The following is a 16518-nucleotide window of genomic DNA, read 5'->3' as shown; positions in this document are numbered from 1 at the left end:
AGAGGAGCCTCTCAACCCAGAAACATGAAGCGATTCTAGGACTGGAGAATATCTCCAGAAGCCATCGAGAGAGTCTGTCTGCCTAATCTGCCTACCTCCAGACAGTGTTGTACCAAAGGAAGTTAGTGATAGCATCATTCCTTGCTTCAGCCAGTCAGGCACCAGGCATTGTCAGTCTGCTGCATGGAGGATGGGGTTCTAGATACTATGGGAAGGTTATAATATTGTGCTCAGTACTGAGCTATTTAGTTGGAGCTCTGGGAGCATCATCTCAGTACCTTTGCAAGCTCAGGCTCCTCTTAATTGTTTTGTGAAAGGATGTTGTAAAAATGGCGAGGTGGCATCAGAGGTCCTCCAACTTCAGGGAGGAGGGGAATCAGCATCAGCCCAGGGCTGATTCCCATGAGGCGGAGGTCAAACAGGCCTCCTCCGTCCAACCTTTTCAGCAGTTCTGACACCAGCAGTCCCTCCCATAGCACGCTCCGCTTCTCTGCTGGGTTTGCTAATTTGTTGCAGTGGCCACACAGAACTCACAGACCGTACTCACAGTTTATTGGGGTTTATTAGGGAAGTAACAGATTACAGCTCAGGATCAGGGTCAAGAAGTGTATAGACAAAGTTTCCCTTCTTCAGTGCAGGACAGCTCTCTCAGCTCTTCTCAGCCACCCAGGCCTCCTGTCAGCCCCTGAGGACAGGCTCCTCTGGGCCACGCAGGCCTCCTGTCAGCCCCTGAGGACAGGCTCCTCTCGGCCATGCAGGGCTTCTGTCAGCCCCCTGAGGACAGACTTTTCCCAGCCCCATTTGGTTCTGACCTTTGCCCTGCTTGGGGCAAGTGTTACAAAGCTCTTTAGCTCCCCGATAAAAGCCCAGAGGCCCCACACTCCAGCAGGAAGCCTCCTGCCCAAAGGCGCTCAGTTCTCTCTCAGTGGGTTGGTGCACCCATTGTAACGGCCTTGCTCTGTGTGCTACACCGTCTCCTGGTTCTGCTGCTGCCGTTTCCCTGCCATGCTTGCCACTGTGTCTCGCTGTCTCGTGCCATCTCTGGTGTTACAGCTGTCTCTATCTCCTGGCTCTAGAAGATTTTCAGTGCAGGGACCCTGAGTCTAAAGGATGTGCTCCACTCCTGGCTCTTTCTTGATGGTAGTAGGGTCTTTCCCTGCTATGGAATTGGCTCCCTTTTTAAGCCTAGCGGGATGACAAAACTGACCAATCCCCTTGTTGGGTTCCATACATCTTATTTGCACCCCTACAGGGTTCCATGACCTTATTTGCATTGTTAGCAAGCTGTCCAATCCTCTTGGTGGGCCACAAGCACCCTATTTGCATAGTCTTACCCAGTTATTGTGTGGGAGTCACAAGACCATGCGTAGCTAAAAGAGCCATATGAAGTAATTCACTGCACTACAGATATGTTTTTGCTTTTTGCGATATCTTAGAACCCTCGAGGCTGGGAAAATTTTGCTAAATCTGATTGCCGTGAATTATACTCATTTTCTGTTGTCCCGTGGTCAGTGGTTTAGGAGACATCTTTTGAAATCTGATATTCAGCCTCTTTCCCTCCCTCCGCACCAGCTTACACTTCCATTTCTCTGAGTCTTTTCTTCCCTAGGTTGAAGAAATAGAACAAAAAATAATCAGGTTAGTGAGTCAACTCTCAAAGCATTTCTTGAATGCTCGCAGAATATGGGAAGATACAAAAACACTGCTCCGTAGAAAACTTGAATCTTGTCCACAGCTTACATTTGTTTGCTCCTCGCCTTGCTGTTTCACTGAAATACTGTTCTTCTTACCATTCTTCTCCCAACCAGTGAGTCCTTGACTTGCGTCTAGGACTCTTCCAACTAAAGGAAGCTCCTCCAGAGGGTAATTGAATAGGTACTTAGGGCTCTAGGGCTCTTTGTTTTTAATATATTGTTGTCAGGTGTTGTCAAATTGATTTTTTGCTCCTAGTGACCCCATGTGACAGAGTAGAACTGCCCCATAGAATTTTTTTTTCAGTATTTTATTATTTTAGGTGAGAGCTTACAGAGCAAATTAGTTTCCCATTCAACAAATTGTACACAAAGTATTCCATGACATTGGCTGCAATCCCCACACCGTGTCAACGCTCTCCCCATTTCCACCCTGGGTTCCCCATTTCCTTTCATCTGGTTTTCCTATCCCTTCCTGCCTTTTCATCTTTACGTTTTGGCAAATGTTGCCCTTTTGGTCTCGTATAATTGTTTGTTCTACAGAGCATATTCTTTTCGGTGTTATTGTTTGTTTCGTAGGCCTGTCTGTTGCTTGGCTGTAAGGTGGTTTCTGGGAATGGCAGCAGTTCCAAGTCAGAGGGGTGTCTTAGGGCCATAGCCTGGGGAGTTCCTCCAATCTCTATCAGGCCAGCAAGTCTGGTCTTTTTTTATGGATTTGATTTTTTGTTCTATATTTTTCTCCTGCTGTGTCTGGGACCCTCTATTATGATCTTGGTCAGAGCATTTGGGCACCATAGAGTCTTCTAGCCTATAATCTTTATGGAAGCAGATTGCCAGGTCTTTTTCCCCCAGAACTGCTGAGTGGGTTCGAACTGCCAACCTTTTGGTTAGCAGCCAAGTGCTTAACTGTTGCGCCACCAGGGCTCCTTTCTTCCTTTATTTTATTTTTTATGTCAATTTTTTGTGTTTTCAATGAAAGTTTACACAGCAAGTTAGGTTCCCGTTTGACCATTTCTACACTAATTGTTCAGTGACATTGGTGACATTTTTCACAATGTGTCAACATTCTCTTTAATTCCATCTCTGGTTGTTCCATTTCCAGCACTCTAGTTTTCCCTGCTCCCTTATCTTCTTATCTTTGCTTTGGAGTAATTGTTGACCTTTTGACTCATACAGATGGTTTCTTAAATGGAGCACTGTACTCACAGGTGATATCCTTTATTTTGTGTGCCAATCCATTATTTTGCTAAAAGGTGATCTCGGGATAGTTTTGGTTCAAGGTTTAAAGAGTATCTTAGGGAGATAGTCTCAATTAGTCCTCTGGTTTCAACTGGTCCAGGAAGTCTGGACTTTTCAAGAATTTGAATTCTGTTCCACATTTTTCTCCCATTCTGTCAGGGTCCATCTGTTGTGGCCCTGATTAGAAACAGTTGGTAGTGGTAGCTGGGCACCATCTACTTCTTCTGGTCTCAGGATGGATGAGGCTTAGGCTTGTGTAGGCTGTTAGTACTGTAGACTAATTTTTTCCCTGAGACTTTGGTTTCTTTCTTTCTGTTTTGCTCCTGAGGAGTAGAGACCAATAGTTGTATCTTAGATGGCTGCTCGCAAGCTTTTAAGACCCCAGATGCTACTCACCTCACTAGGATGAAGAACTTTTGTGTTCTTAATATAAGGTTAGGGAATGGTGCGGGGAGGAGAGAAGAAAGGGATTGAATTGTAGTGACCCAGGGGAACCCCTGGAGATTTTGTCCAGTGGTCAAATAATCAGAGGATATACTTGCTGACTTCAGGTAGATTTCTTCTTCTGTTTGAGGAAAGATCTAGAACTAGGCACAAAGTCCACAGTGGTAAATAAGACAGTCATGGTTCTCCTAGAGTCTAGTAGTGGGAGAGACATTAAGCAAATAATCATGTACATATATAATTGGAAATTATACATATAAAATTTCACTGTGGAGGAAAACTTTAGGATGTCATGAAAGCGTGTAATAAAATTATTTTTACTTTTTACAAGGCAGAAATATTTGGTTTGTTGATTGAGGGAGAATTAAGTCATATGTCAGAGAATCAAGCTGGCATTGCCACAGAAAGGGTAGGTAGAGTTGAGCCAGCAGGTGGAGTGTGGTGATGGCCAGGACTGGGAGACCTGGAATGGAGCCATCCTTAGGCTAGAGCATTTGGGCAACTACCAAGGGCTAGGAACCTGAGGATGGGGTAGAAACTCCAGGCATAAGTTTCAGGAGGATTTCTTCTAGAACCTTCCCATGGGGAAAAAAAAAAAAACATTTGTTTCAAAGGTAAGGGCATGTGTGTGGAAAGGGCATATGACCCTCATTTTTATTTGTTGGGAGGAGGGTCTCAGACTCACATGTGGCTCTGTAGAGGGTGGGTAAGTATGTTGGTTGTCTAGAACTGGTGTGTGAGGGAGAAGGGTGTATGTCATGAGGTGTTACCAGCCTAAGTGGTGACTAGGGTTTGGAAGGTAAGTAAGTCTCCCCGAAATAAGATAAACAGGCCCAGCCTTGGGCTTAGCTTTTGTGGTCTGTGGGAAGTGGTATTCTTCCCAACATTAAATAGATACTGGATATAAATAGATGAGATTCTCAATTTACATTGTGTACAAGTAGAAGATGAGTGGAGTGTATAGGGGGAGTATTACTGATTTTGCATGTTTGAAGTGAAACGGTTGGGGAAGCCACAAGTCTTGGGCTTCTTGGAGGAGCCAGACTCCAGGAGTAGCTTGAATGTCAAGAGGATAGTAGTGTAGAAGATGGTGGGATGGGCTGTGAGAAGTCTTTGGTGGCACAGCCTGTGGGAGGAGCCTTAGTGCCAGGAGGGGGATGAATGGAGGAAAGGGAAACTGTGGGCCTAAGAAAAGCAGTAATGGTTGGGAAGGGAGGAGGCAAGACCATTGACAGAAGAGATAGTTAGGACCTGGGAACTCATTTGGGAAGTCTACAGCAGGAGCATCTCACAGGGCCAGAGGGAACAGGAGAAGTAGGGAGTTTCTGTAGTCACAACTGGGAAGCCCTGCCACTCGGTGTGACTAAGTGTGTGTAGCAGTGAACGGTTTCTCGTTCAGACCGGGGCCTCTCTGCCTTGCCTTTAGAATGGAAAGGCCTCCCTAAAGCAGACTTAACATAAGCTGGTCTAGTAGTTTCGACCATTGCCGTGCTTCCCCCTCCTGGAGAAAAGGGTCCTCAGGTTATTCTCTCTGCCTCCCACTGTCCAAGCCCCTGGGGGGTTTCAGTCCTCGACAGAGCTTATTCTCACTCATCCCTCTTCTGTTTGTGAGGGAGAATGGTAGGTTTCGTACACCCTCTCCTCCAGAAACCATTTAAGGATGAGATTTGAAGGGCGTAAGTTGCAAACTTGCTCCTGGAACCACAGCTTGGAGGAGTTTTCCATGAACAGTAGCTCTTGCAGGGACAGACTGAGGATGAGTAGGGCTGAGTGAAGACAATTCCACTTCTGTCAAGAGCCATCTCAGCTTTTTTTTTTTTTTTCTCCCACAAAGCCTCCATGTGTTACAAAGTAGAACTGTTATAGACAGAGTAGAACTGTCCCATAGGGTTTCCAAGGAGCGGCTAGTGGATTCGAACTGCTGACCTCTTGGTTGGCAGCCAAACTCTGCATCATCAGGGCTCCTTCTTGGCTGTAGGGTGCAGTAATTACTCATCTGGTAAGAGATATGTATCTTAGTACTCCTGTGACTTGTCCGTTCCCACTAGATTCAATCCACAAGCAATAAAGGGTCCTCAGTATATGCGGGAGTCCCTGAGTCATGCAGACTGTTGACGTGCTTGGCTGCTAACTGAAAGGCTGGAAGTATGAGTCCACACAGAGCACCTTGGAAGAAAGGCTTGGCAATCTACTTCTGAAAAATCAGCCGTTGAAAACCCTGTGGAGCACAGTTCTACTCTGACACACACGGGGTCGCCATGAGTTGGAATCAACTTACCAGCAACTGATAGTATATACTGGACATTGCAGGGACACAAAGCAATACAGATATTTACTCAGTGGTTCTCAACCAGGGTGGCAGTGTCCTCCAAGGGTGTTTGAATGTGTGAGGGGGAAGAGTTTTTTTTTCTTTTTAATTGTCCTTTAGGTGAAAGTTTACAGCTCAAGTTACTTTCTCATAAAAAAATTTATGTACATATTGTTATATGAGCCTAGTTGCAATCCCTATAATGTGACAGCACAGTCTCCCTTTCCACCCCGGGTTTCCTGTGTCCATCCAGCCATCTCCTGTCCCCTTCTGGCTTCTCATCCTGCCTCCGGACAGGAGCAGCCCATTTACTCTCGTGTGTCTGCTTGAACTAAAGGGCACACTCTTCATGAGTGTTATTTTATGTTTTATAGTCCAGTCTAGTCTTTGTCTGAAGAGTTGGCTTTGGGAATGGTTTTAGTTCTGGGTTACCAGAGCATCCGGGGGCCATAGTTTTGGGGGTTCCTCCAGTCTCTGTCAGACCATTAAAGTCTGGTCTTTTACTAGAATTTGAGTTCTGCTCTGAACTTTTCTCCCACTCTGTCCAGGGCTGTCTGTTGTCTTCCCTGTCAGGGCGGTCGTTGGTGGTAGCTGGGTACCGTCTAGTTCTTCTGGTCTCAGGCTAATGGAGGTCTGGTTTATGTGTCCCTTTTGTCTCTTGGGGTAATATTTTCCCTGTGTCTTTGGTGTTCTTCATTCTCCTTTGTTCCAGGTGGATTGGGACCAATTGATGCATCTTAGATCTAACTGTTCCCTAGCTTTTAAGGCCCTAGACAGCACTTGCCAAAGTGGGATGCAGAACATTTTCTTAATAAGCTTTGTTATGCTAATTGACCTAGATGTCAGGGGGAGGGGTTTAATTGTCACCGTGGCTTGGGAGCACTAATGGCCTGGGGATGTTAACCACCCTGCAATGTCTGGGACTGTGCATTGAAGAATTGTTATTTCTCCCAAAATGCAACGGTGCCTCTTGTGAATTTGTTATGGACTCGAAAAAGTCCAGGGAAAGGACTGGATAGATGTCTTCCATGAAGTAGAAAGTAGTTCCTAAGTCCCCTCATTTACCTCTCTCTGGGTGGAGAGAGGAAAGTAGGCTCTAAATTACTTTTCTGCATGGCACCTATCTCTTCTAACAGCTTTTAATTGTCTGCCAGCATACCTCTGAAGGTAAAATGGGCAGGCTCCCAGGCAGACTGCAAGGAAGATTTTCATGTTCTCTTCTCACTACCCACCCACTCTTTCTTTCAAGGCACATTTGTAAGAAAGTGGCTGAAGCATTTAGCACTTCTAGGTGGCTCAGGAAAGAGTCTTCAGGAAAACTATTGTACAGGGGCTCTGGGAAGACGAAGCAGCATGAGGCAGAGATGGCGCATGCGGTGTTTGAGAGAGGAGACCTTCTTGTAGGTCTTTTCATCCTAGGGGGTGTCCCCTGGAAGACAGGTGTGGCAAATGAGTGTCATTGCTCAAATTTCAGGCTGGTAACCAGAGTGTCCTCTGGAGGTGGGTGAGTGACTGGGAGTAGGGCAGCTGACCGGGACAAATTGATGAAGGTGTGCAGTCTAGTTGCCCTCCCGCTATCACTGTCTCCAGATCTCAATTAGGAGAGCAGAACTTGATAGGCTCTTGGGCCTTGTCTAGCTAAGGTTTGGAGAAGCTGAAAAAACTCCCTGTAACCTTAACAAGGTCATTGCTCACCATGGAAACTATCTTAGACCCACATGTCAAAGCATGGTTGGGGTAACAGGCAGCATGAGTGAAACGTTGTTGGTTCCTTTATCCCTTTAGACCTCTAGTAAGCCTTTCTTTTTTTCCTTTTTCAGTTCAGAGCAAAGATTGCTCTGATACAAGTCGTTTATGTTTTAACGTGGATTCATTTCAGAAGGAGTTTTGGGGTTGGAATAAGAATAACAATGAGCACTTACTATGCACTAGGTTCTCCCCTTACATAGTAGAATTATCCTTCACAATAACCCTTCGAGGTGGGTGATATTATCCTCATTTTCTAGATGAAGAAACCGAGGCTTAGAGAAGTTAACTTGGAGGCCAGATAACTTGCCTGAGATTGGACAGGCCAGATTCAGACTCAGGTCTGATGCCACAGCCTGAGCTTGTTCACCCCTGTGCTGTTGGAGGCCTCCTCCTGGGTGGCCGAGTATATGTGTGGGTGGGCGTTGAAGGGACAGCAGGAGGGTAGTGTGTAGCTGACATTCTAGACTGTATGCTTTGAGCAGTGTTGTTTTCTACTCTCTTTAATTATAAAAAAAAAAACTAGTGCCATAAGTGTGTAATATTTCAGTGACCTGTGGTAAACTGGCTTTGTGGGCTGGCTTAGGGATATAACATCATCCATACTGTTTCTATTCTGTATTTGGAGACTTTTGGGACATGGCCTGTTTCATAGTTTGGAGATGAGGCAGCGGTAGTTGAGTGGTAGAATTCTCACCTTCCGTGAGGGAGACCCAGGTTTGATTCCCAGACAGTGCACCTCATGGGCGGCCACCACTGTCCGTCACTGGAGGCTTGTGTGATGCTCTGGTGCTGAACAGGTTTCAGTGGAGTTACCAGACTAAGACGGACTAGAAGGAGAGGCCTGGTGATCTTCCAGAAATCAGCCACCGAAAACCCTGTGGATGACAATGGTCTGATCTGTAACCGATCACTGGGATGGTGCAGGACCGGGTAGTGTTTGATGCAGTCACCATGAGTCAGGGGTCATATCAAAAGCAGCTAACAACGATACGGATTGGAGATAGCCAGTGTGAGATATGGTTACTGCTCTCCAGGAGTACGTAGTCTGGATCTATGTCTTGGTAGAGGACAGGTTTCATTCATACAACTGGGACTTTTTTTTGAGGGGAGAATAGAGTAATTACCCTGAACCTTTGGGACCTGCTGGTAGGTTGACATTGGTGAGTAATGCCCAGCACAGGCTGGTAAGTCAAAGCTCTGTGTGGGCTGTGCTAAAGCCGATAAAGATTTCTGGATATTGGGCTGCCATATGACAGGAAGAGAAAGACATGAAAAAGAGTTCAGAAGATTAGTTTGGATGAAAGAGAGTTGAATGATTCAGAAGAAGGCCTGTTCTTAGAGGGAGGGGAGGAAGGCTGTATATCTTGTTCCTTTTGTGTGTGCCGAGTTGAGCAGAGGGACGGATATAATAGATGCTTCATATTTGTTGAGGTGAAGTATTTCAGAAGCCCATGTGTCATCAACCAACTCTGAACATTCTCCTCTCTCCAGGCTCTAATGCAAGGTGATAGGCCTCTGAATGGGATTCTGTATGAAATGGCTGCATAGTCAGTCACAAGAGAGTTGGGGAGAGTGGACAGAGAAGTTAAGAGTTTCTTCCATATTCAGCTTCTTTTGCCATCTCTCAGCTACACCTTGCTTGTGGTTCTGTTGTTGTGCTATGTTCATCATCCTGCTTCTTTAGCTGCTGCTTATTCTCGCCTTCGGGAGTCTAGTGGGTAGGTACTAAAGGAAATTGGAAAGAGGGTCACTTAGGGGATGAAGATAATAAAATGCAGCCGAATTTCTGCACGTCTGTTTGAGAGGGTACGTGTGTAAAATGGGTTTTTCCCTTGAAAATGGGAGAAGATCCTCCAGAGATGAGTACCTTTACCTGAGTGGCATTCTTTCTGTCTTTCCACCTTTCCCTAGGGGTGGTCAGCAGTGCATCTCAGCAGACATTTATGGTTTTATTGTTAGGTATCGTTCTTGGTGAGGAAGGTCCATGCATGGACAACATCTACTAAAAGGAGAGTAGGTTTACGTCAGGTAATGTGAGCATTGATGCTTCTCTCGTATGGGATGTTGTTGTTGTTAGGTGCCGTGAAGTTGGTTTTGACTCACAGTGACCCCGTGCACAACAGAACGAAACACTGCTCAGTCCTGCTCCATCCTTACAGTCGTTGTGATGCTTGAGCTCATTGTTGCAGCCACTGTGTCAGTCCACCTCGTTGAGGGTCTTCCTCATATGGGATAATGGGCCTAAATTCTTATGTGGGGGAGGAGGTGGTTGGTTGCTGAAGATGTGGGGAAACTGTGGGCAGCCTTTGAGGGCCCTTTGATATCGCCTTCCTGGGCCCTCAGGCCTGAACAATTTGGAGCCAGGTCAGGCTCTGCATCTTGCACCTCTGTCGTGTACACATCCCTGGACAGACCCAAAGCGTGACCTAGAATTGAGATGAATAGAGGTGACCCCTTCCATGGCCTGCCCTGCCTGTTCACTTTCCCTTGTCTACACCATTTATAGTTTCTTCATTGGCCTTCATGGAGGGAGAGGGAAAGAGGTGGGAGAGACAGGCTTGGCACCCAAGTCTCCTAGGAAGAGAAAAGGGCAGGAGCCCCATATTGCAGAGAGACCTGATGCAATGTGTGCAGATTAGGCATGTTTCTCACAAGTCAACGATGAACCTGGCAGCTACGTCCCCAGCCCCTGCCCCAGTCTCATAGCCTCCTGAGTCTGGGTAGAACTGGCCCATCTTTAGAGAGCCCCCAGCTGGAGGCCTGCCGGCCCTAGGGGCTCTTTGGGGAGCTAAGTCTTTGAGGCACCATAATGCAGAGAATGACCATGGTGTTGGGAGCTGGCCCGCCTGGTTCCAGCTTCAGTTCCAGCCCTGATTTATAGAACGAGCATCTTCTCTCCGGGACTTGGTTTCCTTACCTGCAGACAAGGGAATAAGAACGGTGGCTCTTAGTCAGGGGCTTAATCATAATCACCTGGATAGCTTTTTGAAGCAACTTCCACCCAGGCCCTGCCCCCAGAGGTGATTCAGGCCATCCAGGTGGGACCCTAGCACGTGTGTTTTCCCAGGTGAGTCTGATGCAGATTCCATGCTGAGAACTACTGACCACATAAGCCCTGAGGTCCCTCCCAAACCCTGGAGTCCTCCCATCCTCCCTCCCTCCCTAAAAACCCAAGTGCCTGCTGTGGGGTGCGCTCAGCTCTTGGCACTGACTTGACTGTGTGCGTAGATCAGGTGTGTGATTGGGCCCTTCCTGGCAGCGATTGTGTGTGTGAGGCTGGGCAAAGGAGGAGTTGAGAAAAGCGATATCGTCAGGGTGGCCCCTGTGGGTGAGTGGGGGTGATGTCTCAGAGTTGGTCTGGGAAACATCGGTACCTGCTGTAGAGACATCAGGGTGGGGGCAGTGGTGAGCGTGGGCATGGGGCCGGGCATCTGTGGGCAGGACACAAAATAAAGGGAAGGTTCAGAAAAAGGTCTGAAGGGTTGGAAGTGAAGTATGAACTTCAGCGTATGTGCACTGTGGAGACCGTTTCCCGAGTCTGTTAGCGCTGAGGGGAAGAGCAGTCAGCGCCAGGTGAGGGCTGGGAAAACAGGGAATTTTTACCTCGGTTTTGAGGATAAGGAATAGATGGGGCCTTCCCTATCAACGCTCACCTGCCAACAGTACGCGTAGCGGTTAGCTTCGGGAAGTTGGAGACACACTTCGATTCAAATCCCAGTTCTGTCACTTACTGGCTGTATGAGCTTTGTCAGTAAGTGGTACCCCATGCCTCATTTTCATCATTTGCAAAATGAGGGTGACGGACGAGACCCACCTAACAGGGTTTCCAGAGGATTAAGTAACAATATGCGTAAAGTACTTAGCATGGAAAATGCTCATTGGATAGTCAGTAGCTGCCTGATTTCTCTTATTGAAGGAAGTGCCCAGAATGGTATCTCCTGGGATTTTACTAACATTCCTCTGTCCTGGCTTAGCATCCTGTTTGAAAAGAGAGAACCACCCAGTCTATTGATTTCAGTCTTAATGGCTGCGGGTGAGTCACCGAGCCTCCAGGTGTGGGCATGGACTTCTGTGAGCCAGGCTTCCCATTCCTTGTCCCAGAGCTTTCTACCATCTCTTCATCCTCCTGAAAATTTTCCAGCATCATTGGAAGAAAGAGTAACTTCAAAATCTTGTATCTGAACTTGAAATTCCTGTTTGTCCTGCCTGCTGAGTCAGGAATTCCTGCAGCCACTGTAGCCCTGCTGGGCCCACCCACAGGAAGTACTCAGCCGGAGGGCAAAACCTGTGCTTTACCCCGGGGACATTCTTGAGGGGATAACTGGCTGTGTTCTGATGTGTGAGAGACAGGACATTTGTACAGAAAATGTGTAAAGTGCTTTATGGAAGGGCATAGAACCAGGACTTGGCATCTCAGAATGCTTGGCCCCTCCTACAGCCTTGCCTGGAGATTTAAGATTCTTTCCTACCCTGGAGGCTCTGAGCTCTCACTACCCCCCATCTTTGCTTGGTTAACTCTTACTTGTCCTTTAGGCTTACATATCACGCCTCTAGCAGGCTTTCCTGACCCCTGCATCCCGCTGCCCCCATCATGACCTCCCCTTAAGCTTTGAAAGTATTCTGCATCTTTTCTTCATAGTCCTTATCACAGTTGTATCGGTGTAGTTATGTCTTTAATGTCTGCTTCCTCGACTAGACTATAAGCTCCATGAAGGCAGAGCAGGGACCATTTCTGTTTTGCTCATTGCCACATTCTAGTATCTTGCAGGACATGATACATAGTAGACACCCAGTATTTGCTGAACAAATTTACTGCCTGGTTCACCTAGCCTTGGAGTTGGGACGAATGGAGTCGGGTAGGTTTCTTAGGAAAAAGAGAAGGAAGGACAGGCCTGGTGAAAAGTTGAATGAACATGTTTGCTCCATCCTGCTGGTCAGGAAGTTCCCCTTGTGTCTCACCTACATCCCTTCTGTTGTAATTTGTTCTGGGTTGGTCCTTGGTGGGGCCAGAGAATATCTGGTCTCCACCCTCTGGAGAGTAACCCTGGTCTTCCTTTCTAAGTCTGTGATTCAGACATCCTTCCTTCCCCTCCCTGCTGCCCCACCTCCGCCTACTCTTCTCCCAACTGACTCAGCTTTGTGCCATCTACCCTTCCTTTCAGGTTCTCTTTCCATAGACCCTTTGCCTTTTCTAAGTTCTCTCTCATGGCATCTGACTGGTCCCACTTTGGAACTGGAAGTAATATGGGGTAAGACAAGTTACAGATTTTCTTGGTCATGAAGCTTCCCCAGTCTCTTCCCTTGGATTTGTGGACACCTGACTCCCACAGGAGGAGGTTGGCAATGAGGTATAATGATTTGTTTGTGCTACAATTAAAAACCAGCAGTGAGAAGCCTTATTATTATCCAGCCTCTGATTACTAGTGTCGTCCTCCTCCGTTAGCTTGGTATGTGCCAGCCCATAGGCCTCATGTCTCCCTCCCTCACCTCTCGCCTCCTCCTGCTTCCATTCTATGCCCTTTCTTGCTCTCCCAGGAACTACCCCTTCTCCCTGCCCCTTCCAGCCCTACCTCTAAGGCCCCAATGTCTTTTCCCCCCTTCTCTCTCACCTGCCTTCCTCTCAGTTCTACTTTTTAAAAATCTTGTTTCTTTTCTCCTGAGCTGCCAGTCTTCACCCCTAAATCCCAGTGACACCAACCAAAAGTCAAAAAAACCAAACTCACTGCTGTGGAGTCAATTGCAACTTGTAGCAACCCTACAAGACAGAGTAGAACTGCCCCCTAGGGTTTCCAAGGCTATAAATCTTTACAGAAGCAGACTGCTGCCACATCTTCCTTCTGTGGAGTGGCTGGTGGTTTAAGCCACCGGCCTTTCGGTTAGCAGCCAAGCACTTTAACCACAGCGCCACCAGAGGCCTGTGACACCAACAGTTTTAGGAAATCACCTTTTGACCTAATCTTTCCTTGCTGTGTGGGAGCCAATCTTCTTAAAATGCCTGTGCAAATTTGTAGGAGTTTATGGTTTTCAAAATCTTTTAAAATCCTTGGATTCTTGTGAGATGGGATTGGATAGATAAAGGAACAGAGGATCTGAGAGGTTAAGTGATTTGCTCACTCGCCCAGATCACAGAATGAATTAGCACCAGTGCCCAGGCCTTCTGATGCTTAGCAGAGTATAACCACTAACTGTTCCCTGTCATCCCGTCCCACTGCACTCCTGGCTTGTCTCTCTTCCTTTCTGCTTCAGCCAAGAAAATCTGTCCCTGACTTATCCACTTCAACTTTTGAATATTTCCCCAAGCTGTGCTCTTATTAAGGTGGGGCCCTCATCTGCCCTGCTCTCCCAACTCAACCTCTGTCCATTTCTTTTTCCTTTCCAAAATGCACAACTCTCTTCTCCTTCTGGAAATCTTTATCTCCTCTTGTCCTGTTGCTTCCTACAGTCCTTGGGCCCTTGCTAGTGTTCCCATTTGGTTTTTGCCAACTATATAGGAGTTCTCTGCTTTAAGAAAGTCCACTTTCTGTAGTATATATGTACCAGACATAGAAATTACGGGGTGCTGATTCAGAGGACAAGAAAGGAACTTGCCTTTAATAGCTGCCCTAGTGCCTTGCACTCAAGTCAGTATTTACGAGTCACGCTGGAAGGATTGACATAAGCCAAGAGCTAGTGTTAGAAACTACTGCATTAAGGGAAGGGGAAGGTTTTTCTAAATAATACCAACTTTCTGTTACTTCTGTATTCGTTCAACAGAGCACAGTCCTGACTTCCGAGAACGTAGTCTAGCAGAGGAGACAGACAATTAAAGAAGCAGTCACAAAAACGTAATTGCTGCCATGAAAGAGGCAGTACGGGACACTGTGGGAGCAGAGGGATGGTAGTCAGGGAAACTTCCTGGAGGAGGTGCTAGGTTGAGGTCTGGAAGGATAGGCATAAGATGTCCAGGGAAAGAGGAGGGGAGCAGCATGTGCAAAGACCCCAGAGGGCGAAAGGTCATGGTGCATTAGAAGAACTGAAGAAATCCATAGAGTGCAGTGCTCCTGCCCCCTGCCTTGTCCCCACGCCAGCAAGAAGCAAAATGACACCAAGATGGGAAATGTCAAGGGTCCAGATAAACCACAGCTGGGATAGTCAGCTGTAAGGCAGTCAAACGTGAGCTTGAGGAAGGACTACTCTGGCCCGCAGAGGGCAAGCGGAATCTAACAAAGTTGTGGAAAGGCAGTGTGGGGCAGCCATGGGAAGACCCCTTGGATTCGCCATCAGAGGACTAGCCAGGCCTGTGTTCTAGCTACACCTTGACAAACACTTAACTTCCCTGAACCTTGGTTTTCTCAGCTGTGAAACGGTGTAATAATTCTTGGCCCACTTCTCTACAGGACTGACATTCGGTTGAGGTAATGGCTGTGAGAGTACCTTGTAGAATGTAAAGTGCTGGGTCACTGGGTGATGGCAGCGGTGTCAGCAGCCATGTGGGGATGAACTTGATTCTCAAAACTTCGTAGACAGTTGCTGTAGAGTGCACATTAGTCCTGTACTACTTCTTGTGGAGAAGGCAAAATCAAGCTGCCTTGAGAGCTTATAACATTGTAAAAGCCAAGGTGAGACTTGGGACATGAGTGCCAGAGAGCTTAGCGTCTCTGCTGCCTGGAAGACCCTGAGACCTCCTGACTGCAGACAGCAGTCTTCCATCCTAAGCCCGGGTTGGCTGCCTGGGTCCACAGTTCTTTTTCCTCAGTAGGCTCTGGGGGCTGGCGGAACCACAGAAGCAAGCTGTTTATCTTTTAGGTTTTTTGGTTTATTTTTAAATATCTGACTGTGATGGTATTTATTTTTTCCTTTTCCCTTTCTCTACTTCCCCAGCTCAGCATCAGAAAAGGACCATCTGTCCCTTGCCTTGCCTGCGGCCATTTTAGAACCAGCACAAGGCTGCGTGCATTCTGGTCCCCTCTTTTCCCTCCCCCCACAGCCTGACTTTCTGTACTCTGCACTTCCCCCAAAGCCTCACTCATCCAGTTCCCTCCATGTCAGCCACCCACCTCCCGTGGGCCTCTCCATCCCAACACCTCCAGCCTGGATTGAGCCACCACCCCAGAGCCCCTGTCAGAGGCAGCCAGGTCTGTGGAGAACCTAGGCATTGAGGCAGCCAAATCAACTTGTTGAAAGAGAAAGGGAACTATCCCCAGCCTCCTTGCTGCAGGCAGGGGCCCCTCAGTTCTGTCTGGCCTCTGATTAGAGTGGTATTTGTTTTCATGTATGTGTCATGTCTGAACTCGTTTCTGCCTCTGCATGTATCTGCAGGAGTGTGTGTGTGTGTACATGTCCTTCTGGCACAGGGACCCAAGAGGAGTGACTTAAAAACTGCCCCCTCTCCCCCCCGCCTCCCTCCCTGCCTCTACACCAATATCTTTCTTGATTTCTTTCCCTCCCCTCTGTTCTAGAACCTACTTGATATATCCTCCCCTCCTGCCTGCCCCCCGCCCCCCAAAATCGACTGCCCTTGAGTTGATTCAGACTCATAGCAACCCTATAGGGCAGAGTTGATCTGCCCCACAGGGTTTCCAAGGAGCTGCTGGTGGGTTGGAACTGCCCACCTTTTGGTTAGCAGCCGAACACTTAAGCACTGTGCCACCAGGGCTCCCCCCTCCTGCCCACCATTCCCATAAAAACACTGCAGAACATCTGCAGCGGTCCGTAAACAGAGGACTAGTACTTCACAGGGCAGAATCAGAGTGAAAGGGATTTGACCCCGTTCCACAGTGTGAGCGGTAGGGCAAGCCCAGAGCAGGGTGGCGAGCCAATTTTAGGCAGCAGTGTAAGCTGGGAAAAGGAGTTTTTTGAAGGTTTTATTAAAGAGCCCAGATTATTTTATTATTTTATTTTTATTGTTGTGTGGAGCCAGTTTATTGCTGGCTGTGAAGGACAGTAGGGAATTGATGAGGATTTTAACTTTCCCTCCATTCTCTCTTCCAGTTCATTGGCTCAGTTAAGAGCAGCTCTGATAACTCCCTTTTTTCCATCAACTTTCTTTCAGCCTATACCCAGAAACATTTAACCTGTCTTTCAGGCTTTGTCTAAGGGCCTGCTTCC

At 47.4% G+C, this 16518-nt stretch overlaps 1 protein-coding gene across 12 annotated transcripts in view; it reads left to right on the top strand.

Moving 5' to 3' along the window:
* The window catches only part of MINK1 (misshapen like kinase 1), a 59181-nt gene that overhangs the window by 4935 nt on the left and 37728 nt on the right, over positions 1–16518 (top strand). The window lies entirely within an intron of this gene.

The sequence above is a fragment of the Loxodonta africana genome, chromosome 18 (genome assembly GCF_030014295.1).
Source record: "Loxodonta africana isolate mLoxAfr1 chromosome 18, mLoxAfr1.hap2, whole genome shotgun sequence".
NCBI lineage: Eukaryota > Metazoa > Chordata > Mammalia > Proboscidea > Elephantidae > Loxodonta > Loxodonta africana.
The sequence above is the reverse complement of the archived record's forward strand: the minus strand, read 5'-3'. Positions and strand labels throughout refer to the sequence as shown.